At 37.6% G+C, this 27,720-nt stretch overlaps 1 pseudogene; it reads left to right on the top strand.

Moving 5' to 3' along the window:
• Nucleotides 1-6,493: 6,493 nt before the first annotated feature.
• LOC128615740 (uncharacterized) lies at nt 6,494-7,250 on the top strand (annotated as a pseudogene).
• Nucleotides 7,251-27,720: the final 20,470 nt, after the last annotated feature.

Here is a 27,720-nt window from a genome sequence, read left to right as displayed (position 1 = left end):
AAAAAACTAATTCCAGAAATTCCAGGACTGTAATACTAAAAAAAAACCATCAACAACATGTATAGTATAATCACTCATACTGTATGTACAGTACTGTGAGGGTTCTAGTCCTCCCTCTCTCCTGCATTTGGCCACAAGTTCTCATCATCACCACATCTTATGTCTTCTCTGGCAATGCATCTTGGAATGTATCTTCTGGAATGTCTAATCCAAACCTGGCTTCTCCTTCAGGAGAAGTGTTTCCACACCCCGCATTCATGGTGGTCATAAACCTCCAGATCCACGCAGAGAAAAACTTCTCTATGGGGTTTAGGAAGGGGGAGTATGGAGGCAGGCATAGTACTGACATCCTGGGATGACTGCAGCAGAGTGGTGGAATGCCGCATTATCCCAGACAGCAATGAAGGTAGGGGAGTTTCTTGCCCCTCTCTCCTCCACTGGCACAAGTCAATTATGCTGGTCATCCAGAAAAGAAATGAGCCCCTCTGTATTGTAGGGGCCTAATAGTGATTTGTAATTGCAAACCATAATTGGACAGTGCTGCACACATTGTGATGTTAGCTTCTTTCTGGCCTGGGACATCCACGGTTTCTATCTGTCCAATCATGTTTATTCCCCTGCTGCGTCTTTTTGCCAGGTTGAATCCAGCTTCATCCACAAAGATGAATACATGTGCAGTTCGCCTGACTTCCATCTCCATTACTCTCTAAAATACAGTCAATCCACAGTTTTACAGTACTTTACATTATGCATAACTGTGTATGTACCCTGTTTGGTTATTGAGCAGACATCTTACCTGGACATATTGATACTGGATACATTTCTCTCAAAGGTAAAGTGTACAACTGCTTCATCCTTATGTTTCTCTAGGACTCTGGCAATTGTCGTTGTGCTGACCGTATTCACATTCCCAAGAATGATATTGTCTGTCCTGAATTTCCAGCAGTTTTATTGCATTGTTGCCAACTACCATGTCATCAATGGCAATTTCCTGCGTATCTGATAATATTCTGCCTCTCCCTCCTATGGGAGGCAACATTTGGATCCTACTGAAAATCACAAAACATTCAATATATTTCAAAATGTCCATATATGTAAAAATGTGAACATACAGATGTGGCCATTAAAAATGCGCGTCAAAGGAAATGGGATCCTACGATTTCATCTATCACATGCATGCTGCGGGCACATTAAATACAAGACCAGTAGTGGGCAGTCTTATTTCATTTGAATAAACACGGCTTGCTAGTAGATACAGTATACACAAATATTATTTTACTAACCAAATGGTGCTGTTTCTTGTACTGAAGCCCATGATCTGCTTGTGCTTGACCCTTGGATCTGTGAACCTCTCTCAGAATCATTTTGTACATTAAACGTTGCTGAGCCTGAAAAAAAATAGAATTTGTGGTCAGTTAGATTTAAGAAAAAATATTAAATTTCTCATGAGCACCATCTTCTCCTTTCTTGCCAATGGAAACTTTTGTTTTTTTCGTAGATTAAAAGTTTTACTATTTAAAAACTGGTTTAAAGTGAACACAGAAGTCTACACACTGAAAAAAGCTCAGTGAATTTACGTAATTCAAATTCGTACATCGGTTCCACATGATTGAATTGAGTTACATTAACATAATTTGTTTTCATACATCAAATATGATTTGATCATATATTTTCAATGCCCTGAATAGAATTAAACTTGAGCTGATGATTGAACCCTGGTTGCTGATGTTCTGCAACAGCACATAACACTGCATTATTCTACCACACACTGTTCACCCATGTTTATTTAATTATACTATAGTTATAGCACCTGTACTGTGTGAATCGATCAAAATTAAACCAAATATTCAAACATTTTATGTGTACATTTAAACATGTGGCAACATTTATCAAATGTGTTGTTACAGAAAGAGTATATTCACAACGTGATTTACACATCCTGACTATCACGGATACTCAGAGGTGGGTAGTAACGCGCTACATTTACTTCGTTACATTTACTTCAGTAACTTTTTGAAAAAAAAAAAAAAAAAACTTTTAAAATAGTTAATAGGCCATACATATACTCTCACTCAATTTAATTTTTAATCACAGAAACCTACTTTTACTTCGCTACATTTGGTGCTGTTCCTCGGTTACTGTTAAATATTAATGATTATATGTAGTGTTAATAATTAGTTTAAATGACGTATAATGAGGTTGCGAGCCTCGCGATATGCTGCAGTGGAAACTGCTCATGTTTTTAGCATCCTGGAGTGGGGGAAGGAGGGAGTGTGTCAGAGGACACACACACACACACACACACACACACACACACACACACACACACACACACACACACACACACACACACACACACACAGACAGAGTTCTCCATGAAATCTGAAATTCAGGATTTTCCCTTGATTTTAATCAGACTCAAAGTAACTTGAGTAGTCTTCTCATCTTTACTTTATTACTCTTACTCAAGTAATTATTAGTATTATTCCTTTACTTTCTTGCACTACTTTATCCACACTGAACAGTTGCTCTACGAGGGTTCAGCTGTATATTACCATTGACCTACATGTTGAAAGCGTCTTGGCCAAAACAATAGCAGAAATTATCCACACCCAACCCCAAGCACAGGTGCAAATGGCCCATAATCCTAGGCACACACAAACCCAAAGTGTGCAGGCCATTCCACTGAACTACCCAAAAGATATTTCAAATGAAACTGCATGAAAAGTTTACAAAAACGAGAGACTAACAGAAAATCCAAAGACTCTATTTGCAGACTTCCAAAAGGATGGCAACCTGATTTTTTACATGAATATACCCCATGCATGGCACAGGGCCATAATTTCACACTTTCCCTCTGCTGAAAGAAAAGGCATCTGTGGGTGTTCCCAGCCAAAAATAAAAAATGAGGAAGACACAACAATTATCAGCATCAACATATACAACCCCAATTCCAAAAAAGTTGGGAGGCTGGGTAAAATGTACATAAAAACAGAATGCAGTGATTTGCAAATCTCATAAACCCATATGTTATTCACAAGAAAACATATCAAATGTTTAAACTGAGGAAATGTACTATTCTAAGGGTGAAATAAGGTAATATTGAATTTGATGGCTGCAACATGTCTCAAAAAATGTCTATGGATTGGACAGCTTGCACATCTGACAGGTATATACAGGTATTAGGGCAACATATGCTTCCATCCAGATTCCATTCCATCTTTACTTTTGAGAGAAGCTGCCTCTCTAAGATACACCTTTTGTACCCAATCATGTTACTGACCTATTGCCAATTAACCTAATTGGTTGCAAATTGTTCTTCCAGCTGTTGCTTTTTAGTAACACTTACTTTTCCAGCCTTTTGTTGTCCCCAACTCTTGAGACATATTACTACGGTAAATTCAAAATTACCTTATTTTTTCCCTTAAAATGTTACATTTCATCCATGGGCTTTTTGAATAAAACTTCCTCAAGATCAAGGAAAGAGCACAGCAGGAGCCCATTACTAATGACCAACTCCTCACCCCAGAGGTGAGACTACTTGCTTCCACCTCCCCCTCAGATGAGCACAGAGATCCCCCAGCACTGAACAAACCAAAGACCCCCCTCCATACTGTTACTGCACTGACATGAGAGAAAGATTCACAGTGCTGGAATGGGAACCGGTACAGCTCAGTGAGATGACCCTCTCTATACCAGGGGTGCATAATTAGAATTCAAAGAGGTCCACTGACTAATACTTTCTCCCTCCAAATGTTCAAACCATTAAAATGTCTAACGTGCGCATGATTTTGGGGCATATGTTTTTCTTGTGTATGTATAGCTAATAGACAAAGTACTACACTTCAATAACATTTCAGCAAAATTTATTGCACATTTTCAATGCAGACACATTAAACATGAGGTAAAATAAATATGCAGATTAATCATAAATAAACATAAGCGTATCACAAATGTTCTCATTTCAAGCAAAACAAGACTGCATCTTCACAAAAAAATAACTAAAGTGCCTGTTGGGCAGTGAATGCATGGGGGAGGATTTTGGTGGACCGATCATACTGGGCTTTGAGTTCGTTTATTTTGCATGCCCTCACCTCAGACTGCTGTGGATATGTTTGCTCAAAAGATCTGTGCTTTTTCTCGTAGTGGCACTTCACGTTGGCACTTTTTTATTAGAGCCACGGTCTCTGAACATATAAGGCAGAGTGTTTTGACACTCACTGCAGGAAGGTTAAAGGCAAGGGAAAAATAATAATAATGCATAGCCGCTTAGGGCTTCCGTAGGATTGGGTTCAGCAACAAAGAATTCTTTGTGTTTTTGAAGAGGATGAATCCTGCAACTTTTTCGCCAGTTAGTTATTGGCACGTGGATCTCCCCTTCCCTCCCAACCATTATCATCTCTCAGCAGTGCTTCTCTTTGAGTAAAATTCTTTTGCCTTCATTTCGATGTCATATACTGCAAATACATACAAATAGCTTGACCTGGATAGAATTTATATGACGCCCCAAGCTTCTGCTCCTCCCCTTCAGTTGATGGGCGAAAAGATGATAAGATTACTTAAAGATGATAATTGCTTATTAATCGCCCAGTACATTTGCATGTGAATCCAAAGCTACTCAAGCTACATTAAGTGAGCATATGTATTTTACTCTCTGGATTGCCCAATTAAATAAACTGTATTCCTTTTCTAAAAAAAAATTGTCATTGTACAATAATGTTACAAAGCATTCTTTTATTTTTCGATCTACTGATATGTAAAAGTTAAACTGGAAAATTAAATGGTAATTTAACACAACTGCACCTAATTCTGGACATTGCTTGATCTAAATATTCTACATAACAAATAAAAATCACAAACACAACATCTGTGAATAAAACTATTTTATACATTAAATTAAAAAATATATAATATAGTTGTATTGAATATCTCTGCAGCTCATCAAAATTATAAATGGGGCATCCATCAACTGAAAGCATGCTGCAGAGTTAAAAAAAAAAAAAAAAAAAAAAGTAGCATTTTTGTATTTAGATACTTCTGTTTCTGAGCGCTCCAAATCCTAAATACTAGTCCACCAGTTTGGTTGCAGCAAATTCTTTTGTTACTATTCAAAGGTTTTTATTCCAATCGGAGCCTGCTACGTGTTTTTATAAGTTGCGCAAACATTTTACATTATTACATCATTAAAATCAGCTTACTTGTGTCAATAATCAGTTTGACTGTAGGACACTTTGAGGCTTCATATCCTCACCAAGGGCTTGTCTTCATCTTTATCTTCATCATGGTACTTTAGACCATGATGGAAACACAGACAACAAAGGTCTGGAGGAACCAAATGGTCCCTTGAAAAAAGTTCCTGGGATTAATTGTTCTGTGTAATTTCATTGGAAAAGCAGCTTAAGTGAGCATATGCATTTTACTCCTGGATTGCCCAATTAAACAAACTGCATTCCTTCTGAATTAAAAAAAAAAAAGTTTTTAATGGTACTTTCACTAACTTAAAAAAATGTTTTAACTCATGGGACACTCAAAGTAGGTCAATAAGAAATGATCAGTTGCTCAGTAAGACCCATTAAAAATTGCAAACAATATAGTAACATATTTTTCCCTTAGCATGAACAATATTCGTTCAGTGTTCTGAAGATGGAAAAAGTCAAACTGCATTTGGAATAGGCAGTGATTTCTGTCATTGTAAAATAATGTTACAAAGCATTTTTTTTATTTTTCAATCTACAGTTAAATTAAAGTTAAACTGGAAAATTAAATGGTAGACTACACAACTGCACTTACTTCTGGACATTGCTTGATCTAAATATTCTAAATAATGAATAAAAATCACAAACATGACACTTCTGAATAAAAATATATATATATATATTAAATAAAAAATATATATAATATAGTTGTCTTGAATAGCTCTGAGGGGCACCTCAAGGGTTGGGGGTTCGATTCCCACCATGGCCCTGTGTGTGTGGAGTTTGTATGCTCTCCCCGTGCTGCGGCTGAACAAATATAACAGGGTGATTGGCCTGTCCAAAGTGTCCGTAGTGTATGAATGGGTGTGTTATTATGCCCTGCGATGGATTGGCACCCTGTCCAGGGTGTACCCTGCCTTGTGCCCAATGCTCCCTGGGATAGGCTCCAGGTTTCCCCGTGACCCTGAAAAGGATTAAGCGGTATAGAAGATGGATGGATGGATGAATAGCTCTGCAGAATTTATATAATATATATATATATATATATATATATATATATATATATATATATAAATGGGGCATCCATCAACTGAAAGCAGGCTGTCAGAGTTAAAATTATCATTTTTGTATTTAGTTACTTCTGTTTCTGAATAAATAAGCATTATGTCATCACACATGCGTAAATCTCACAAGATAAATATGTAAGTTATCTCTTACTAACTTCATACAATATGATGGAATTAAAAAGTAAAATAAAATAATGTGTTTTAATGTTGGTGATGACAAATGTTTATTTTTTTCCATTGGTTTTTAGTGACATTATTACAGCCACTGATAAAATCACCAGCCACAATGATGAACTGACTTCAACTTCTATGAAAAAACAGCTATGGCATGAAAATCAAGTAGACATCAGTGAGTGATGCATTCAGCGGATCAGGCAAAGAATGGAAGTATATGAAAACCCAACACTGTCCCATTATCAGAGACAAAAACAGAGAGATACGTCTCCAGCAAGAGCAAAAATGGATCAACAAGAAGGAGATGTTTCATGAGACATCTTCACAGATGAAACAACAGTGGCTTTGGAGGGCTTTGCCACCATGTCGTTCCATAAGACGGGGAGACATGTCTCCAAACCAAAGCCAAACCACTGAAAGTTCATGTGTGGGGAGCAATATCGAGACTATGACCAGGGCCTATTGCAATCTTCGAAGGGATAATGGATCAAGACTCCCACGGAATCCCCGGATATGAATCCAATTGAGATGGTGTGGCACGCTATGAAGGAGTACATTCGGAAGAAGGCTAAACCGACAACAAAGTCTGACTTGGTTGTTGACATTTATGACATAAATTCTGGTTTGAGGAGCTGACAGAAACAGCATGCAATAATTATATCAACAGACTGTTTAAAGTTCTTCCAGCCGTGGTTGAGTGTCAGGGTGGACACACTGGCATGTAGCAGATCATTTCCAAACTTTCAGTAACTTTACCTTGTACATTATGTATCCTGTTTAGATTTACTGAAAAAAAAACCTCAAACATGACTTAACAATAATTTGGGATTGTAGTATATTCCTACATTAAAGATTAAATACATAGACTTGACCCATTTGTGTTATGTCATACAGTAGCTTTGCAGACATTATTATTATTCTAAAATGTGAAAAAATATTTTAAATAAGTAAGTGTTCAAAACTTTTGACAGGTAGTGTACTTAAAAAACTTGATTTAAATTTACCTTTGTTAAATAAACTTTGTTTCTTTTGAACAATGCAGAAAGATGTGTTAAAAAACCCCTTTCATTTCAATAAAAATAAAATCGTGGTGCATTGAACGCTCACTCCGATGAAGCACTGAGAATGACCTAATTGAGTCAGTGTTCCTACACTCTCAAATTACTTAAATATTATATACCTTAATATTTTGGTAAAATGGTAAATGTTCTGCACTTATATAGTGCTTTTATCCAAAGCGCATTACACTGTGTCTCATTCAACCATTCACACACACACACTAATGGTAGCAGAGCTGTCATGCAAGGTGCTAACATGCCATCGGGAGCAACTTGGGGTTCAGTGTCTTGCCCAAGGACACTTCCTCATGTGGAGTCATGTGGGCCGGGAATCAAACCACCAACCCTACAATTAGTGGACAACCCGCTCTACCACCTGAGCCACAGATGCCAAATTTCACCATAAACATAATATATTATGTTTGATGTATGAAAACAAATTATGTTATGGATATGGGAATGTGAATATGGGAAATGTGGAGTGGTAGTGAAGCCAAAATGCTGTAGGTGGAGTAAGTTGTAGTGGAGGAAGTCACAGTGTTGCATATTGGGAAAAGAAAAGATTAGTAACATTTATAGCATGAGTGATAAATGCAACATATGAGATTAAGTCAAAAACAGAAAGGATTCAGGTAATTAAGACAGCAACACAGCTACATCATACAATAGGCCAAATAGTTAATTTTCTGGCCAGAACCACATTTTGTCAATTAAATACAAACTCTACATTACGAAATGCAAAAAACTTTCAATATACACTAACTCTATCAAAACAGTGCAAACCTGGTTCAAAATCCAATCATTCAGTCAAAACACTAGCACTAGTTTTCTATCCAACAGGTACATATAGTCAATCATAGCGCAATGACTAACAAAAATACTAACAGTTGGTGGCATTACAAAAACAGTGTTATTGTCATGTTTCAGTTCTACCTGTATAGAACATACAGTATGAAATGTATTAAAAAATAAATAAATAAATAAATAAAAATTCAGTCAGCTGTAAACCACTCTAAATTTTTAGTGTGTGTGAATCCATGGTGCATTAGATAGTATGTGTACAACATAGTATCTAAAAGTAAAGGAGACATTAATACTTTATAGAATGTACAACTGAGAAAAAAACAGTAAGTGACAGAATTGCTGCAGTAAAGGCTTTATTAGCAATATGAAACTGCTGTCAGTGATCAAAACAAAACAAAACAAAAAAGACAAACATACAGCATTTTTTTTTTAACAGCATTTGGCAGACGCTCTTATCCAGAGCAACTTACATTTTTATTTCATTTATATATCTGAGCAGTTGAGGGTTAAGGGCCTCGCTCAAGGGCCCAACAGTGGCAGTTTGGAGGTGCTGGGGTTTGAACTCATGACCTTCAGAGCAGTAGTTTAACACCTTAACCACTGAGCTACCCCTGCCCACATACATGGCCTTTGGTTCAAAAGTGTGCAAAAATAAAACAAACTGACAAAAAACAGTACAGTCCTGTTCTAATCTATATGATCTTCAGCATTTTGCTACATGTTCTCATCCACATCACATCTTATGTTGTATCTCACCATACACCTTGGATAGAAATGCTTGGCATGCCTTATCCACCCCTGGCAGTCTTCAACTGACATGTCTCTGCAGCCAGCATCCATTGCATCCAGCAGGGACAGTTGGTCATGTGGTCGATGATCATAGACTTTCCACCTCCAGGCAGAAACAAATTTCTCAATGGGGTTGATCAGAGGAGTGTATAGAGTAAGAAAAAAGGGAAAACATTCTTGGACGGGCTGCAAACCACTTTGTAATTGCATGTGAATGGTGGAAAGCTACATTGTTCCATGCAATCACAAATGTCCTCATGTTTCCTCCCACCTGTCCTGCTTCTGGCACCAGTTGTGGTGGAGCTCATCTAAAAACAAAAGAAGGCGCTCTGTGTTATAGGGACCAATCTGGCTTTTCTGCAGGACCAAACCAGCACCTGAGATTGCAGCACACATTGTGATATTTGCTGCTCTCTGACCCGGCACATAAACGATGGCCCTTTTCCCAATTACTTTTCTTCCTCGTCTACACGTTTTTGCGTAGTTAAACCCTGCCTCGTCTACATAAATGAATTCATGCGGTCTAATTAGCCTCCAACACCATAATTCTCTGAAATAAATCAAACACACAATGTTTACAGTAAATGCTTTTCAATGTGTGGGTATGTTTAGTTGTGGGGTAGGAATAGAGAATAATGAAAAAGTGTAGAATAGTGTAAAACTCACTGAAGAATCAGACATAGTGTCTAGACACCATACCTGGACATATTGTTGCTGGAGTTCCATGACCTGATCACGGTTTCTTTCATAGGGAACCGTGTACAACTGTTTCATTCAAATTCTTTGTTCGGTCAGAGTCAGAGCAATGGTAGCCAGACTGATGCTTTCTACGTTCTGGAATACCAGGTTGTCCTCTAAAATTCTGGTCTGAATTTCTCTCAGTTTTATTGCATTGTCAGCAATGACCCATGCTACAATGGCATGCTTCTGGTCATCAATGAGAAGCTTTCTTCTTCCCCAAGAGTGAGGAAGTCGTTGTGTCCTTTAGAGGAACAAAAATACAACATATTTGTATTTGTATTTGTACTGTAATAAATAACAACTTAAACAGCAATGATAGCCCTCATGAAAATCATAACTTACTTGTTGATTTGTTGAAAAATCCAGATAATGGAAGCCACAGTTGACCATCTGAGATTAGGCTGGACTTTTTCACCAGCCTCTCGCAATGATAGACAATGGTTTATCATTGGTCTATGATGGTGGCACTTATTTCATCAGTGACAACAGCTCTTACTCTCTTTTGAACAGCACCACGCATTCTTACTCCTCTCCTCCTACCTCTCCTTCTCCCTTGTCCTGGTCCAACTAGTTCTCTGCCTGATCCAACTAGTCCGCTCCCTTGACCAAATAGTCCTCTCTCTGGTCCAGACATTTTCTTCCTTTTTATGCTCCTCTGTGTTGTTTGGTGTTATTTTGAACAAAACAAATCCAAAGAGTGCATTTTTATTGCGCATGTCCATGTAATGGAAAGACTTCAACACCTGGCTATGTCTCTGATTGAGAATGGAATCAGCTATTCCTCAATGATCAGTAATTTTTAAAAAAAAATGCTTATCAGCTGTTTGAATATTAAAAAAAATTTTTTTCAATGCTTTGGAGCTGATATTTTTTTGCAGAAGTAGAGGCTTTATACTGTATTTATGGTTTGCAACACTAGGTCTTCATTTCTGGCATGCTGTTTAGGCATTTGTAAAAAAAATAAAATAAATAATAATAAAAAAAATAAAGATCCATGATTTTGGTATTGGGTAAGCTTATATGTAAAGAAAATTGAAGCATTTTAGAACGTGTTAATTGACTGCATTCTGCATGAAAACAATATGAATTGTCTTAATGGTATGGTCACAACTGACAGCTGTTGTGCTAATTGTGCTAAATGTGACTACAGATTGGACAAAAGGATGTTAGCAATTGTAAAAATAAATAAATAAATAAATAAAAACCTGTAACACACACGTAAACCAGCCTTGGTTTATTTACAACATGGTCAATAATTGTGGCCCTTATCTCATCAGAGACCACTGCTCTTGGTCTTCTTCTCCTTTGTCATCCACGCATTCTCCCTCTCCCTGCCACTATTCTCTCCCCACCAACATGTCTTCCTTGATCCATTGCAGAAATGCAAAACATTTGCCCATACACAACTGTTTTGGATGTGCTTTTAACAGTTCTGGGAACAGTGTGTTAGCATTTGAAAACGTGCTAAAAATGTATAGTTTTGCAGGTGGTGGAGTATGAATGAGTTCATGGATTTCAGAGAATGTGGTCTTTGAATGCATTTTGTGTGAAAGCAATGAAAAATGATTCAGTTTGGTCTACATACACTTCTTTTTCACTGACTGTGTGAAGAGTTTTGACAATGTGACTTCAGTTTTGACCAATGCATGTTAGCAATTAAAAAAAAAAAACCTGCAATGTTTTGCATATTTGTGCTGTTGTGAGGGATTCTATTCTGGGTGTTGAATAATTTTGAATCTGCAAAAATTATCATAAGTTGCATTTTCAGTTGAATTTGGGGAAACCACTTGAAGCATTCGTTGTGTTGAACTATTTCAATTGCTTTTATGTGATTTGTTCATTGCAAACAGCTGAAAGTCTGTAAATTTTGACAATAAACTTGATTTGCTATGGGGTTGAATAATTTTGATTGCCACTGTACTGCTGATAGCAGTGTTAGCACACCTAGCGAGAGAGGTGTTCAGCTCATCTGCCAGAGAAGTGTCTGCATTCACCATTCTGGAGGATAGTGTTTTATAGTCTATCATTCTCAGTCCCTGCCACAGGCTCCTAGAGCCACCCTGTTGGAACTGTGATTCTAGTTTCCTCCTGTAGCATCTCCTTCACCACTCTGCACATGTTGTAGGACTCAGCCTTGTACTTGTCCATGTTCCTGGTGGTGAGTAGTATGAGCGTAACTCACAGCTTCTAGTTGGGAAATGTTCTGATGTGAACAAATGAGCAAATGTGAACACATATTCGGACATATTAAACTTTCCAAACTTTTTCTAGGATGGTCCATTTTGTGCTTTTTAAATATTACCTGGATTATGCAGGTCAACAACCCTCATTTTCCTTGTGTTTAAAGCTCTTTGATTCTGCCAATGGAGATAGATTTCTATAAGACAGGTAAGACGTTTCATTAAGTTTTTGAGGAGAAATTTTAATAATTATGTGCATTTTTTAATAGAAAATTAAGTAATCGTGGAGTTCACTGTATGAACGGTGGAATGGTATTTATGTCATTAATGGGGATCCAAAATCTGTGACTGCTGCAAGTTTCACTGAAATTCCAAAATACAAATAGTTGAAGCAGTTTGGATCTTATTTTTCTGCAACATAAACAGAGACCACTGACTGAGTGACCATGTTAGTAAGCACAGACTGGCATACAAAGATAAGAGAGAGATTAAAGGGAGAAGAGGAGATTCACAGCTTTGTGCATGATTCTCGTTTGTTTAAAGGAATACTAATTTAACAAACAGTTTGCAGCTTCAATTACTACAAGACTGCCTTTGAATCGTGTTTTCTGGACGAGCGCAGACAAGGACTTTAGAATAGATATTCCTCCTGCAATTTAGTTTGGTGGTGATTTCAAAGATGAAAGTGAAAACATGTGCAATGCTACTGTGTATTACTGATTGATTTGACTGATTTTACACCACTGAGAGAGGTAAGCATTTCTCTCCATGCGGTCTCAGCGGAGAGATAAGTGGGACATTTCTTTGCAGCCATATCACACGTGGTGATCAGCCTAAGAGAGAGATGAAAGATTCTTTCTTTTACAGTCCATCCTCTAAAGTTAAAAGCAGCCGAGAGACTGGACAAAGGCTGATGAATTCCTTTTGTTAGTGTGCAGGGGTGATGTATACTTATCCTGCTATAAAAGTACTTTTTATAAAAGTGCACCCCTATCTGTGGATGCATAGTACCTACAAAAATAATAACAAATATAGCCTCAAGTGGCTCCTCACCAATAGTTTCCCCAGTGGCCAGTTCTTGCCAAGATACAGAGAATAATAAAGAGACCATACATGTACATAATTATCAAGTTTTGTGATGATAGCTCAATGCTAATTGTTTAAGATGCCTGTTGAAAGCCGATTGGCTTAAAGTGACCATACTTTTGATGTAATGATCATTTTTAGTGATTATTAAAAATCCAGTTACAGATTAGCAGATTGATGCAGCACACCAAATTTCAGCTCAATTGGACTTTTGGTTTCTGAAAAACAGCTATTTGAACTCAACTCTGAATATGAATAGCGCCCCCCAAGTGGCCAGTTTGAGTGATTGTATCAGCTAATAGTAGGTCTCTCCCTGAAACTATGAAAGTACACCTCCCTGTTTCATGATGATAGCTTAATGGGAACCTTGTGAAATACCTGCTAAATATCTGCTAAAGATTGGCTGATGGTGGCCATGTTTTGTCAGTGATTAAGGGAAAATCAGGAAAAATCCACTTACTGATTAGCACATAGAAGACTGAGGTGGTTTGCATGTTTCATATCACTAATTGGTTTTGACAGATCTAGGTCAAAGGTCATCAGTAATTATCATCAGTCATATCTGAAAGATGTATGTCATAAATTCATAAATTTGTATATGTGTAAATGATAGTACTGTTCCCACACCCATGCAAACATACACATTTATACATCCACAAACGCACATACACTGTAAATTCTTAAAGTAATAAGCCCCCCATATCCACTGACCCCCCGTTCCCACACCCACATCCACACGTACATCCACTTACACCCACACAGACATACATACACACACATAATGAGTTCCACACATTCCCTATAAATTTCACATTCTGGAAGTCTGCCAAGAGATTTCACATCTTCAGAAATCCAAAGTGTTAAAGAACTTCCAAGCTCTCCTTCAAAATTTTAAAATGCCATGGACTTTTCAGCAGGTAAGATGATGTATTTTTAAAATGTTAAATTTAAATTGTATTTGAATATTTGTCATTTTGCATTTTGATATTAACCTATACATTATTTTAAAATATTAAATATTCAAAATGTTTCCAGTTTCAAAAGAGATGTCTGTCTATTTATCCAGTAATTTATGTATTTTGGTATACTTCTATACCTAAAGTTTAATTTTAATTTTCAATTTTTTTTATTACAGAGCAAGACCAAACTGTGCTAATCTGATTCTAGTGTCTAGGAAATTGTGGAAAATTGTGGCAATCATACTAGGTAATTTTGTCTCTTAGAACTGTGTAGTGAGCTAAAATGTAACTGGTAAGTTACTAAGAGAATATTTTATTTGTTTACTGATTCTTTTAGACGTTGTAATTAAAATAAGTACACCCCATGGAAATTGTTGGCTTTTTGACAAATTTGGACAATCAAACATTTGATCATCTTCGAAACAGTGCTTATTAATGAAGTTGATATACTTGAACAAAACCACAAGGAAAATGTGCTTTTACAATCATTTATTCAACAGAAATATCAATAGATGTGATATTCTTATGTGGAAAAAGAAAGTACACCCTTGGTCTCAGAAGCTAGTATTGCCCCCTTTAGCAGAAATATCTTCTCGTAGACGTTTTGCATAATTGTCCACCAGGCTTGCTGGAATTTTTGACCACTCTTCCATGCAATATTCTTTCAATTGCAAGATGTTTGAGGGTTTTCTTGCATGTACTGCCCATTTCAAATCCCCTGATAACATTTTAATGTGATTCAAATCCAAGCTTGACTAGGCCAGTCGACAACCCTCCATTTCTTATTTTTGAGCCATTCCTTGGTGGATTTGCTGGTGTGCTTAGAATCATTATCCTGTTGAAATGTCCACTTTCGGTTCAACTTTTGAACAGATGGCTTCACAATCTTCAAGCACTTTGATACGATGCAGAATTCATAGTTGAATCAATGAATGTAAGCTGTCCAGTCCCTGAGGCAGCGAAGAAACCCCAAACGATAACATTTCCACCCCCATGCTTCACACTTGGTATGAGGTTCTTCTCCTGAAAAGCTCTCTTTGCTCTGCGCCAAACATGTCTGTTGTTACTGTGGCCAAACAACTCTATCTTTGATTTGTCTGTCCTGAGAACATTATTCCAAAAGGCGTGGTCTTTGACTATATGCTCATTGACAAACTGTAGTCTTGCAAAGGCTTTTTCCTGGCACGCCTCCCATATGGGTCAAATTTGTGAAATTTTAGGGTTCTTGGAGAAAAACTGGCAGTCATTTGAATCTGTGCCATTTGTAGATGATTTTCCTTACAGTGGAATGATGTATTTCAAATAATTTGGAGATCTTTTAAAATCCCTTTCCAGACTCATAGCCATCAACAACTTTTTTTCTGAAGGCCTTGCAAACTCACTTACATTTACAGAAATGCTTTGAAGTCTATCGATAAATACACTTGCTCTCTTGAATGCAGTTGGTACATGACCAGATGCTATGGAGACATTGATGATGGTCATAATGAAGGGGAGGAGGTCTTGTGAGATGGTCTGGAGCATTGTGGAAGGGATTGGAGCTAATTCACAGGTGGTAGGATTGCAGGACAAGATGACCTGCAGGATCTCTTCTGTTGCTAGATTAGAAAAATGTGCCAGTGAAGGAGAAGGGGAATCCTTAGTGGGTAGTGTAGGAGTTGGGGTAGAAGTGAAGGTCTGTCAGATTTTTTCAATCTTCCCATCAGACTCTTTAGAGCTTGGCAAGATGACACCACATACCTCGATAACAAAGGGAACACCAGACACTAGAGATGAGAGGGGTATAAATAAGACAGGTTCCACCTGCACTCTCTAAGCAGGTTCTAATCACTGGCACCCAATCTTGAAAGCCTGATTCTAATTTTATGGATTTGAAGGTGTAAAAATGTAGGGGTGTAAACACTGGCTGGGCCACAGACCTCTCTAAAGCGTCATTGAAACATTTTGTAATTTTATCAGCCACTTCAGTATTTTTTGGTCCTGGCACATAGACAAGAATCACCGTAATCTGCCCAAACTCCAGGGGTAAATAGAAGGGTCTTATTGCAACCGAGATAATCTCATAATCACGGGTGCAACTCTTGTCCAATATTTTATATTGCGTTGCCCAGTTATTGTTCAAATATAGTCCACCGCCAGTTGATTTTCCCGCTGCTCTATTGTCCTGATCCACTCTAATAAGGGTATAACCATCCAGGTCAATATTGCAGTTATTCTCTGTCAACCAAGTTTCTGTTAGGCATATTAAGTTACTGCACCTAAACAAATCTTCTGTCTTAACCCTAATAGTTAGTTCATCAAGTTTGTTATTTAGGGAGCAAACGAAAGAGTAATCACAGGAAGAGGGTGACGGGCGCCTCGTCTGCACAATCTGTTTTCAATGCCACCCCTTGAGCCCCGTTTCTTTATTTTACCTTTATGTTCTGTCACTTTCCTTTGTCCCTCCTTTAATATGAATAGAAAATGTCTAGCAATGCAGGTGTTCCAAAGGAGTGTCGATGCTCTCTTAGTGACAGTAAAAATTCCTGACAAAAAAAATTCTTCCTTTGACATGTGGAGACCATATTGTTAATCAACAACTGATTAGCTGAAGGTGGCCAAGTTTTCGAAGTAATTAAATTATGATTAAAAATTCAGGTAGATATTAGCAGAATGATGCAGCACATCACATGTCAGCGCAAAAGGACTTTTGGGACAGCCTATTGATGACCACGCCCCAACCTCTGCAGATGTCTTAAGATCCTTGTACTGACCATGTCTTTCAAATTCACAATTGTGACAATTGTCCAAAATTCTAGGACTAGGTTTTGCATATTATGCAAATTTTCACAAATTTAAGTAGGCAGACCTAAAGGCCCCAAAAAGGCAATTTGTGTTTGTGCAAATAAATTAAGCTTAAAAAGAATATTCTCTGTGCACTATACACACTATTTTCCAAGAGATTTGCTTGCTTTTGTGTTCACAAAAATGAAGTTTCTCAGTATGCACATGACTGAGGACCTCTCCTGGACTCTCAATACCACCTGCCAAGTCAAGAAGGCCCAGCAGCACCTTCACTTCCTGCGGAGTCTGAAGAAAGCCAACCAGCCAACCAGCAGTCCTGATCAGCTGTCTCACTGTGTGGTACGGGAACTGCACAACCTTTGACCGCAAGACCCTACAGTGAACTGTGAGGGCAGAGGGAAGATTCAGTACTACTGCACACTGCACTTTACATAGTTGCATTAGTCACTTTACACTATGGGACTCATTTTTGCTGCGAGTCTTACTGCTATAGCCTACTTGTACTACTACATTACACAATAGCTTACAGTTACAGTCCATGTTACAATACATGTTCTGTGTATCTATTGTCCTATATATTTACTTTCTTGCGTATTTATTGTTTTGTTCTATGTATTTATTGTTTTGCACACTGGGGGCTCGAGCCCCTGCCCTTTTTCTATTGCAGTGTGCAGTAGTATTGAGTCTTACTGGGTTAGTGCATGTGCAGTGGTATGAGACTTACTGGGTTAGGTGTTTGGCTAGCCCAGGTCAGTAAAAGCGCAATGCCAAACAGTCAGAGGTGGCAGAAAATGAAAGAAAAACTGAAGAAGGAGGCATCAAAAGGGACATTTGAGACTAAAAAGCCAGTTCAGCAAAATAAAAGTGCTGCTGCCAACAGAAAATTTAATTATGAAATGAATAGTTTTACTGGCTTTACAGTAAGTGACATACAGTAGGCGTGTCACTACATTTGTGGATGGTAATACATTTCATAATGTTTAAATTTTCTTTTAAAGATTCTTTGGATTAATCTCTCCACTAAAAGTTGCTGTTTTGTTGTAATTATTTCTATAAATGTAAAAAAAATAAAATTAGGTTATATTAGTAGTATCATTCTCATATTCATTATTGTGACCACAATGGTGGCTGTGGCTCAGGTGGTAGAGTGGGTTATCCACTAATTGTAGGGTTGGTGGTTTGATTCCCGGCCCATGTGAATCCATATGCTGAAGTGTCCTTGGGCAAGACACTGAACCCCAAATTACTCCTTGTTAGCGCCTTGCATGGCAGCTCTGCTACCATTGGAGTGTGTGTGAATGAGACACAGTGTAAAGTGCTTTGGATAAAATTAGTGGCCAGGGTCTAGCTGAATTCAGCAGGAGCCAAGGAATAAGAGGAAAAAAGAAATGTGATTGTACTACTTATTATTTTCAAGATATAAGGAAAATGTAAATGCTTGAGCTATAGCGCCACCATCAGGTTGATGCTGGTTCCTTTACCTCACTAAGTAGCATTAGGAAGTCTGCACCTTCTATGACTTATGGTTGCTGTCCATCAAGTTTTAGTGAAGAATTAGAATAATTGTTAAAAAAAAAAAAACAAACCCAAAAAACAACCTAATAATTCCAACTGGTTTTCAAGCACTTTGTGCTTGGACCCATATTATTATTATTATTATTATTATTAATCATCATCATCATCATCATCATTCATCAGGACCATTGAGATTGTAACATGTTTTTCATGTTACAAAGTTCTTCAGTGCTCACTGGCATCTAACCTATGCAGCGTTGATACTTCAGTTTAAGATTTTTGTTCCCAGTCTGCTTCTTTCAAAGCACCTACACCAATCGTGGACTGATGTGATTTAACATGCTTGTTACTGAGTGAAATGCCCAAGGATTATTATTAATCCTCAGTTCACAGTCAGGTTTCAGTTTAATATCCACATAATTAATGTGCATTCTGTTATACAACCTAATCATATTATTATGTTTAAGGCAATAATAGTTTACAAATCATCTTAATTAATATTTCAGAACATTTTAATTTATGAGTGGGAAAAGAATCAAAAACAGAGGTTAAAATCTATTATTTTCTAAATGCACATCTAAATTATTTATTCATGCATGACTGGCGATGTATGCAATCAGTATATATTTGAATTTTTTCTTTTTTCTTTTATATTTTCTCTCCTGTGCACTGCAAAGGATTAACATTAAAAATCATATACATTTTTAGAAGTAACATGAATCCTTTGAATATATGTTACATTTAAAGAGCCAGTCTTACGATGTTAATGTATCTGAAGTTTAGTTAGGTTTAGTGGGACAGATTAGCAGGCAAGATCATTTAGGATTAATAGGATTCAATAATAATAATTAGGATTCAAGCAAATTGTGACTTTTTTCATTTAAATGTGATAATAATTTAAATTCCTCTCTCTCATACATGCTTTTCTTTATCTCTTGCTCTTACTCTCACTTACTTGCTGATGCTTTGAGTAATGGACCCAGCTGGGACTTGGTTCTTAGATGGCTGAAGGATGGTTTGAGTGTGTGTTTGTGTATCAGCCTGTACCCATGAATATGGCCTGTGGGAGTGGGAGTGGGCGAACGTGTAGGCATTATATGAACCTGACTCATAGACAAGTCTGGTGGAGATGCAAAACATTACAAAAACAACTAAATAATAGCAACAGAGCTATTTACTCACACAGTCCACATTAGTTCCTGTGCCTTTCTTTGATGTATATATATATTGATATATATATATCAATATATATTATTCAATATATATTATATCAATATATATATATATATATATATATATATATATATATATATATATATATATATATATATATATATATATACACCGTATGTCACAAAAGTGAGTACACCCCTCTCATTTTTGTAAATATTTGATTATATCTTTTAATGTGACAACACTGAAGAAATGACACATTGCTACAATGTAAAGTAGTGAGTGTACAGCTTGTGTAACAGTGTAAATTTGCTGTCCCCTCAAAATAACTCAACACACAGCCATTAGTTTCTAAATCGCTGGCAACACAAGTGAGTACACCCCTAAGCGAAAATGTCCAAATTGGGCCCAATTAGCTATTTTCCCTCCAAGTCATGTGACTTGTTAGTGTTACAAGGTCTCAGGTATGAATGTGGAGCAGGTGTGTTAAATCTGGTGTCATTGCTCTCACACTCCCTCATACTGGTCACTGGAAGTTCAACATGGCACCTCATGGGAAAGAACTCTCTGAGGATCTGAAAAAAAGAATTGTTGCTCTACATAAAGATAGCCTAGGCTATAAGAAGATTTCCAAGACCCTGACACTGAGCTGCAGCATGGTGGCCAAGACCATACAGCGGTTTAACAGGACAGGTTCCACTCAGAACAGGCCTCGCCATGGTTGACCAAAGAAGTTGAGTGCACCTGCTCAGCGTCATATCCAGAGGTTGTCTTTGGGAAATAGACATATGAGTGCTGCCAGCATTGCTGCAGAGGTTGAAGGGGTGGGGTCAGCCTGTCAGTGCTCAGACCATACGCCGCACACTGCATCAAACTGGTCTGCATGGCTGTCGTCCCAGAAGGAAGCCTCTTCTAAAGATGATGCACAAGAAAGCCCTCAAACAGTTTGCTGAAGACAAGCAGACTAAGGATTACTGGAACCATGTCCTGTGGTCTGATGAGTCCAAGATAAACTTATTTGGTTCAGATGGTTTCAAGCGTGTGTGGCGGCAACCAGGTGAGGAGTACAAAGACAAGTGTGTCTTGCCTACAGTCAAGCATGGTGGTGGGAGTGTCATGGTCTGGCGGCACTGGGGATCTACAGTTCATTGAGGGAACCATGAATGCCAACATGTACTGTGACATACTGAAGCAGAGACTGGGCCGCAGGGCAGTATTCCAGCATGATAACGACCACAAACACACCTCCAAGATGACCACTGCCTTGCTAAAGAAGCTGATTGTGAAGGTGATGGAAGCATGTCTCCAGACCTAAACTCTATTGAGCATCTGTGGGGCATCCTCAGATGGAAGGTGGAGGAGCACAAGGTCTCTAACATCCACCAGCGCCATGATTTCATCATGGAGGAGAAATGAGGACTCCTGTGAAGGCAACCTGTGAAGCTCTGGTAAACTCCATGCCCAAGAGGGTTAAGGCAGTGCTGGAAAATAATGGTGCCACACAAAATATTGACACTTTGGGCCCAATTTGGACATTTTCACTTAGGGGTGTACTCATTTTGTTGCCAGCGGTATAGACATTAATGGCTGTGTGTTGAGTTATTTTGAGGGGACAGTACATTTACAATGTTATACAAGCTGTACACTCACGACTTTACATTGTAGCAAAGTGTCATTTCTTCAGTGTTGTTACATGAAAAGATGTAATCAAATATTTACAAAAATGTGAGGGGTGTACTCACTTTTGTGAGATACTGTATATATATATATATATATATATATATATATATATATATATATATATATATATATCTCCATCCATCCATATTCTATACCGCTTATCCTTCCTTCAGGGTCACGGGGAACCTGGAGCTTATCCCAGGGAGCATGGGGCACAAGGCGGGGTACACCCTGGACATCGCAGGGCACAATCCATCGCAGGGCACAATCACATACACATTCACACACCCATTCAGACACTACGGATATATATATAAATATACATCGGATATACATAATAAATATAATTTATTATAATTTTTTTTTCAAGTGCCACCACAGTTAAATTACCAGTATGTTGCTTTTAAAAGTTGCTTGATTTATATGTATGGTAAAGGTCTGATGTTCTGTATTTGATTGAGCACAGCATTGGCACAGATAGGGTGGGTGTATTCTGACAAAATGCTGATGTCTCCCTCAAGCATACAGAAAGAGTGGTAGTAATGGGCTTACAAAGGGCTCCCACTTCACACTGCCATCAAAACATTGATCACATAGTTGTAAATGGTAAATGGTCTGCACTCATATAGCGCTTTTATCCAAAGCACTTTACACTGTGTCTCATTCACCCAATCACACACACTCACACACCAATGGTAGCAGAGCTGCCATGCAAGGCTCTAGCTTGCCATCGGGAGCAACTTGGGGTTCAAGCTGGGGTTCAAGTGCCCAAGGACACTTCGGCATGTGGAGTCATGTGGGCCTGGAAACGGACCGCAAACCCTATGATTAGTGGACAACCCACTGTACTACCTGAGCCACAGCCACCCATTTGGTGGCAAATGTATTTCATAAATCTTTAGTATGGTATCACTGCATAACATTTGTTTGAAATAAAATTCTTACCAGCCCTTGAAGACATTTTTTGCCATAGTACTAGCCCAGAAGCAAAATATTGCTATGAATGGGAGTTCATAATCCTATTGAGCCAGCACCATGACCTTGATTGGCAGGAAACACACCATGACCTTGATTGGCAGGAAACTGCAGGACTTGCTGAAAGATTGCTCAAGAAACCATGACAACCAACAGCGAAATGTAAATGATGTTAACACAGAAGGTTAAACATGCACCTATAAGTCAAATGATATGGGAGGATAGAACTGAGCATCCTCCGCAGTCACTGCTTAAATACTATCAGAGGATGCTAACCTAATGGTGTAGTTTGGAACCATTATGCAGTTCCCTCCAAATTAATGAGCCCCCTCATCAATTTTTGCTGTAGACCGAAGATATTTAGGTTTGAGATCAAAATAATATGAGAAGATAATTTTAGAATTTCAGCTGTTATTTCCTGGTATTTATATGTAGAGCTGTTAAACAACATAGGACATAGCACATCACACAAGAAATACAGAGATGGGCCACATAAGTTCTGGAACCAAGATTAACTTCTACCAAAGTGATGTAAAGGCCAAAGTGTGAGAAAGAAATGATCTGTGAAACATGGTGAAGGTACTGTCATGGCTTGGGCTTGCATGGCTGCTTCTGGAACAGGCTCACTGATCTTTATTGATGATGTAACTCATGATGATAGCAGCAGAATTAATTCAGAATTTGACAGGAACATTTTGTCTGCCAATTTACAGAGAAATGCATCCAAATTAATCGGGAAGAACATTATCATGCAGCAAGACAATGACTACGTTTACATGGACAGCAGTAATCTAATTATTGACCTTATTCTGAATAAGACAATATTGTGATTAAGGTGTTTTCATGAGTTGCTTTTAGAACATTCCTTTCATGTTCCCGTTTTACATGTTATGGAACAGAGGTTCTCAACCTTTTGTAACTAAAGCCTCCCCCCAAACCAACCCTATCATGTGGCATGCCCCAAACCAACCCCCCTATATATATATATATATATATATATATATATATATATATATATATATATATATATATATATATATATATAGATAGATAGATAGATATATAGATAGATGTTTTTGCTTTCTTGGTTTTGTACTTTAAAAAAAATAGTTATATTTTTATAAATACTTATATATTTTTTAAAATAACTTTTATGACTTTTATAAAATTATATAACAGACAGGTATGGAACATGAATTATCACAAAATGTTTCTGAAAACTATAATTACTTTGAACAACAGAACTAGGTTATAATAACGTATACTATTTCACATGTAAAACATGTTACAATCCATTCGTCTTTCCTTCTAAAAACATTCGCATACGAATTATTCAAATTGGGATGAAGAGCGCATCTTGTTAGCCATGACATTGTTAAATCTCCAGCTCTCAGCCACTCACTGAATAGAGCAGACACAGAGAGAGGTGTGAGTGCAGCGGGAAAGCAAGACACATTACATTCTCCAATGTATTTCTGTTTGTTCTATGTGCCATTTGTGTGTCTATGTCAGTGGTGGGATTGGTTTCTTTTGTCTCCTCCCCCTTCTCTAGGCCCCGCTTACTGTATGCATCATGTTCCAGCTTACTACTGGATGATCACATCTTGTCCACACCTGCTCCGGCCTTGTGCGAGACGATTGGTTGGCTGCACATGTCCGGAGGTGTACTTAACCCTCGTCAGTCTCTATCCTGGGGCAGATCATTGCCGTTGCTTTGTGTGTAGTGAGAAGTGCTTTTCATGTGTTGATTTCGCCTGTGTATGACCTTCTGCCTGTCTTTGACTTTGTTTATGCTCTGCCCCGTTACGAATCGATTGGTACACTTGTGTATATATGTACATATTATTTTGTTAACTAACACCATAATAGTCACCTTTGTAAATAGTGCACTGTTAATAGTGGTTAGTATGAAGTCAGCGCCATTTAGGGAGTGAGGGAAGAAAGTTTATTTTTGTTTTCAATTCAATTCAATTCAATTTTATTTGTATAGCGCTTTTTACAGCGCTTTTTTCTTTTCTTGTAGATTAGTTAGTTTTCTTTGTGTACAGTTAGAGGGTATTTTTGTTTATTATTTTGGCCTGGTCGGCTTCTGAAGTGAAACCACTATATATATATATATATATATATATATATATATATATATATATATATATATATATATATATATATATACATACAAAAGGTGAGAATAAAACAAAGCTAACGCAATCCTGTATGTTGCGGCCCAACCTAGACCAGGTCGTAACACAGGACAGTACTGGCAACATTTGAAAAGTTGCTAAGGTTTGTTCAAAAAGTTGTTAGATTTGTGGCTAGGTGCTTTTTTGCACAGAAAAAAGTCACTAAAGGGGTCTGAAAAATCACTAAGTTGGCAGCACTGGTCTGCACTGACAGCTTGATAAAAGGCAGGCTAAGCTCTGCCTCTCCCCAGCAAAAAGAACATGCAGAGGGAGAGGGAATGCTGGGTTTTTCATTTGATGCCCTGTCTCTGTTTTTTTTCTTGAAAACAATTTCTGCGCCGCTTCTGATCTCTCTCTGGGTTGAGAACTACTGTTATAGAACATAGATCGATTAATGGTACACGTCATTACACCCACGTGCCACGCCATCTGATGTGCCCTCCAGAATTTCACATATCAACATACAGTTTGTCTTCGTTATGGTACCGCACACAGTTTGAGGTGTTTCATTTTTCAAGCTTCAAGTGCAGTTAATTATTTGTCATACTATACATGTAAATAGATGACTGCTTGAAGCCATGGGCTGTGTCCGAAACCGCTTACCTACTATATAGTAGCCGAGATACATGTATTTCACCTACTATATAGTAGGTAAGTATGCAGTTTTGGACGTAGCCATGCTCTCTTGTTTGCGGTCAAACGGTTGACCACTGCCAGGTGTGTATGTGTCCTGTCGCAAAATGCGGTGAAAACTCCCACACGACGTTAATAGTGTGATTAACGTGTGTGCATGTCTGTAATGTACACAGTGTAATATATTGAGTTTCAGGCTTGATGCAGTTATTGCAAGCAAGAGATATGCAACCAAATTGAAAGGAAATTCACAACACAAATCTTCAGTGTTATTTACTTTAATTTACTTCAAGTCTTAGCTGTTCCTGTAAATTGGGTGGTCTGATGCAAAAGCTTCTATGTTTTATGTTGTTTAACACATCTAGATGTAAATACCAGGAAATAAAAGCTGAAATCCTAAACTCTTGTCACATATCCATCTTTTGATCTAAAACACAAATGTCTTTGGTGTGTAGCACAAAATTGATTTGGCCTTGCCATTTGAATAGTTTTGGACCCCTCCTTTCAGATTGTAACTGCACAGACCTTATTCATGACATAATGTCAAAAACTGTCATTGTTTTTTCTAAGTCAATGTATCCACTGCAAGCATTGGCTACATTCCTGTTAAAATGTCTAATATTATAGGTAAAATTCCAGTGGTATAAATAAAATATTTACCCAGTATTGCATTTTTGTTGGTTCATGATTAAAACACATGTTTAAATGTGATAGATTCAGTGTCAGTCAATGCTTTCTAAGGGCAGACCTGTAATTGGTTTTGCAAACATCATTATACCCATATCATAACTGCAATTATAACAGGACATTTTTACAAGCTTATTTTAGTCTCCAGACAGACAAGCAATGTCAACATTCTGATTACCAGGTAAATCATATAGGTAATTTTTGTCAATGTTTTGTAATTTTTGTCAATGGTTATAATCATGCAACTATCATGTTCTGTATCTCTGCTGATATTTATGTGTTTATTTAATCCTCCTTCTGCAGTGTCATTTTTTAAAGTGATAACCAGTGGAGCTGTCACAATTGAGTCTGAAATAAAAGTACCAATGATTTACACAAGATTTTTAACTTGTATGTCTGATTGTGTACATCATTTTCTTCTGTGTCTCATCACAAAGAGTCTCTATAGTGTTGACTTAAACCCCTGGAAAAAATTATGGAATAACCACACTTAGAGGATGCTCACCCAGCTTTTTTACTTGGTAGTAAAGAAACAAATAACAGATATGACATAAAACTTTTTTGTTTAAATTTAATAGCTGAACATGCTGTCTTCATGAAACATACCTCAAACAAATTAAATTAAATTGTTTTAATGAATGGCATATTTTTTTTCCATATCAAGTAGAGGAAAAAATTATGGAATCTTCAACAAAACAAAATCACAATCAGTATGTTGTTACTCCTCCTTGGGCTTTTATGATGGCCTGAGGCATGGACTTCACTAATGAAAAACAATATTCTCCATCAAGCTTGTTCCAACTTTCTTACATAACGGTTGACAGATCAGCTTTGCAGGATGGAACCTTGTCATGGACCAATTTTTTTCATTTCCACCATAAATTTTCAATTGGATTGAGATCCAGACTGTTTGCTGGCCATGTCAGTGAGTTGATGTGCCTTTCATGAAGAAAATTTTAACACTTTGCTCTATGCAAAGATGCATTGTCATCCTGAAAATGACTTCATCATCACCAAACCTATTTTCTATCAATGGAATGAGAAAAGCATCCAAAATTTCAACATAGACCTGTGCATTGACTGTTGAGATCTCCCTGGTCCATAACCTGACATTCCTTCCCATATCATAAATGAGTGGGGAAATTTGATTATTTTACTCAGGCAGTATATTATATTTATATTTACCCTAAATAAACAATTATTTTGTTAGAGATTTATATTGATATGCAAGCCTAGGCCTTTTGTTAAGTTCTTGTCCAATAAAAGTCAGAACCAAAATTTGACCATGCAGTGACTGATTCCCTCTCATCTGAGCTCAGGAAGAAGTCACACCGACACCTCATTCAGTGAAATCTTCTTAGTTTAATGCTCACAAAGCATAGCATATATACACACAGGAAATATTGATAAAGAATGATAAATGTCAATTGGAATAGGTCACAGATAGAATCAAAACATCTATTACATCTATTACATAGGTTCAAGTGATACTAAAGACTTCTATTCTACCAGATATAATAAGAAGAGCCGAGAGAGAATGAGGATGAAAGGCACATACCCATGTGTGTGTGGGCGGTGGTTTGGGAATGCACAAAACACACGCTATCAAAGGTCATGCTTCCTGCTATGCATGGTATAGTGACAGACTAGAGACCTTCAGATTTGAAACACAGAGATCATGCCATAAAAACTTACAGGTTTTATGGCATAGGGTCTCTTGGATCCCTAAACCTGCATGTGAGCTCTGTGGACCCAGAGCATTGTCCTGCTCTACGACCAGGGCATAATTACTAGTTGCGGAAAGCATGAGCTGGCCTAGCGCAGACATCATACATTTTAGAAAACATGGGAGCAACAGCAATACTAGGAAAATGATCAGACAGACAGGCACAACTGGGTGCATTATGCAATAACCCCATCCTCCCTACAGGGATGAGAACCAGGAAAACCAGGAATCATCCACCTTGGGACTAATCATTACGGCCTGTTTTATGTGATTTATGATGTTAGTTATATTGTGTGAGTTCTCTGGGATGTAGA

The sequence above is a fragment of the Ictalurus furcatus genome, chromosome 12 (genome assembly GCF_023375685.1).
Source record: "Ictalurus furcatus strain D&B chromosome 12, Billie_1.0, whole genome shotgun sequence".
Classification (NCBI taxonomy): Eukaryota; Metazoa; Chordata; class Actinopteri; order Siluriformes; family Ictaluridae; genus Ictalurus; species Ictalurus furcatus.
Note: the sequence above shows the minus strand (reverse complement) of the source record. Positions and strands in the feature narration are given on the sequence as shown.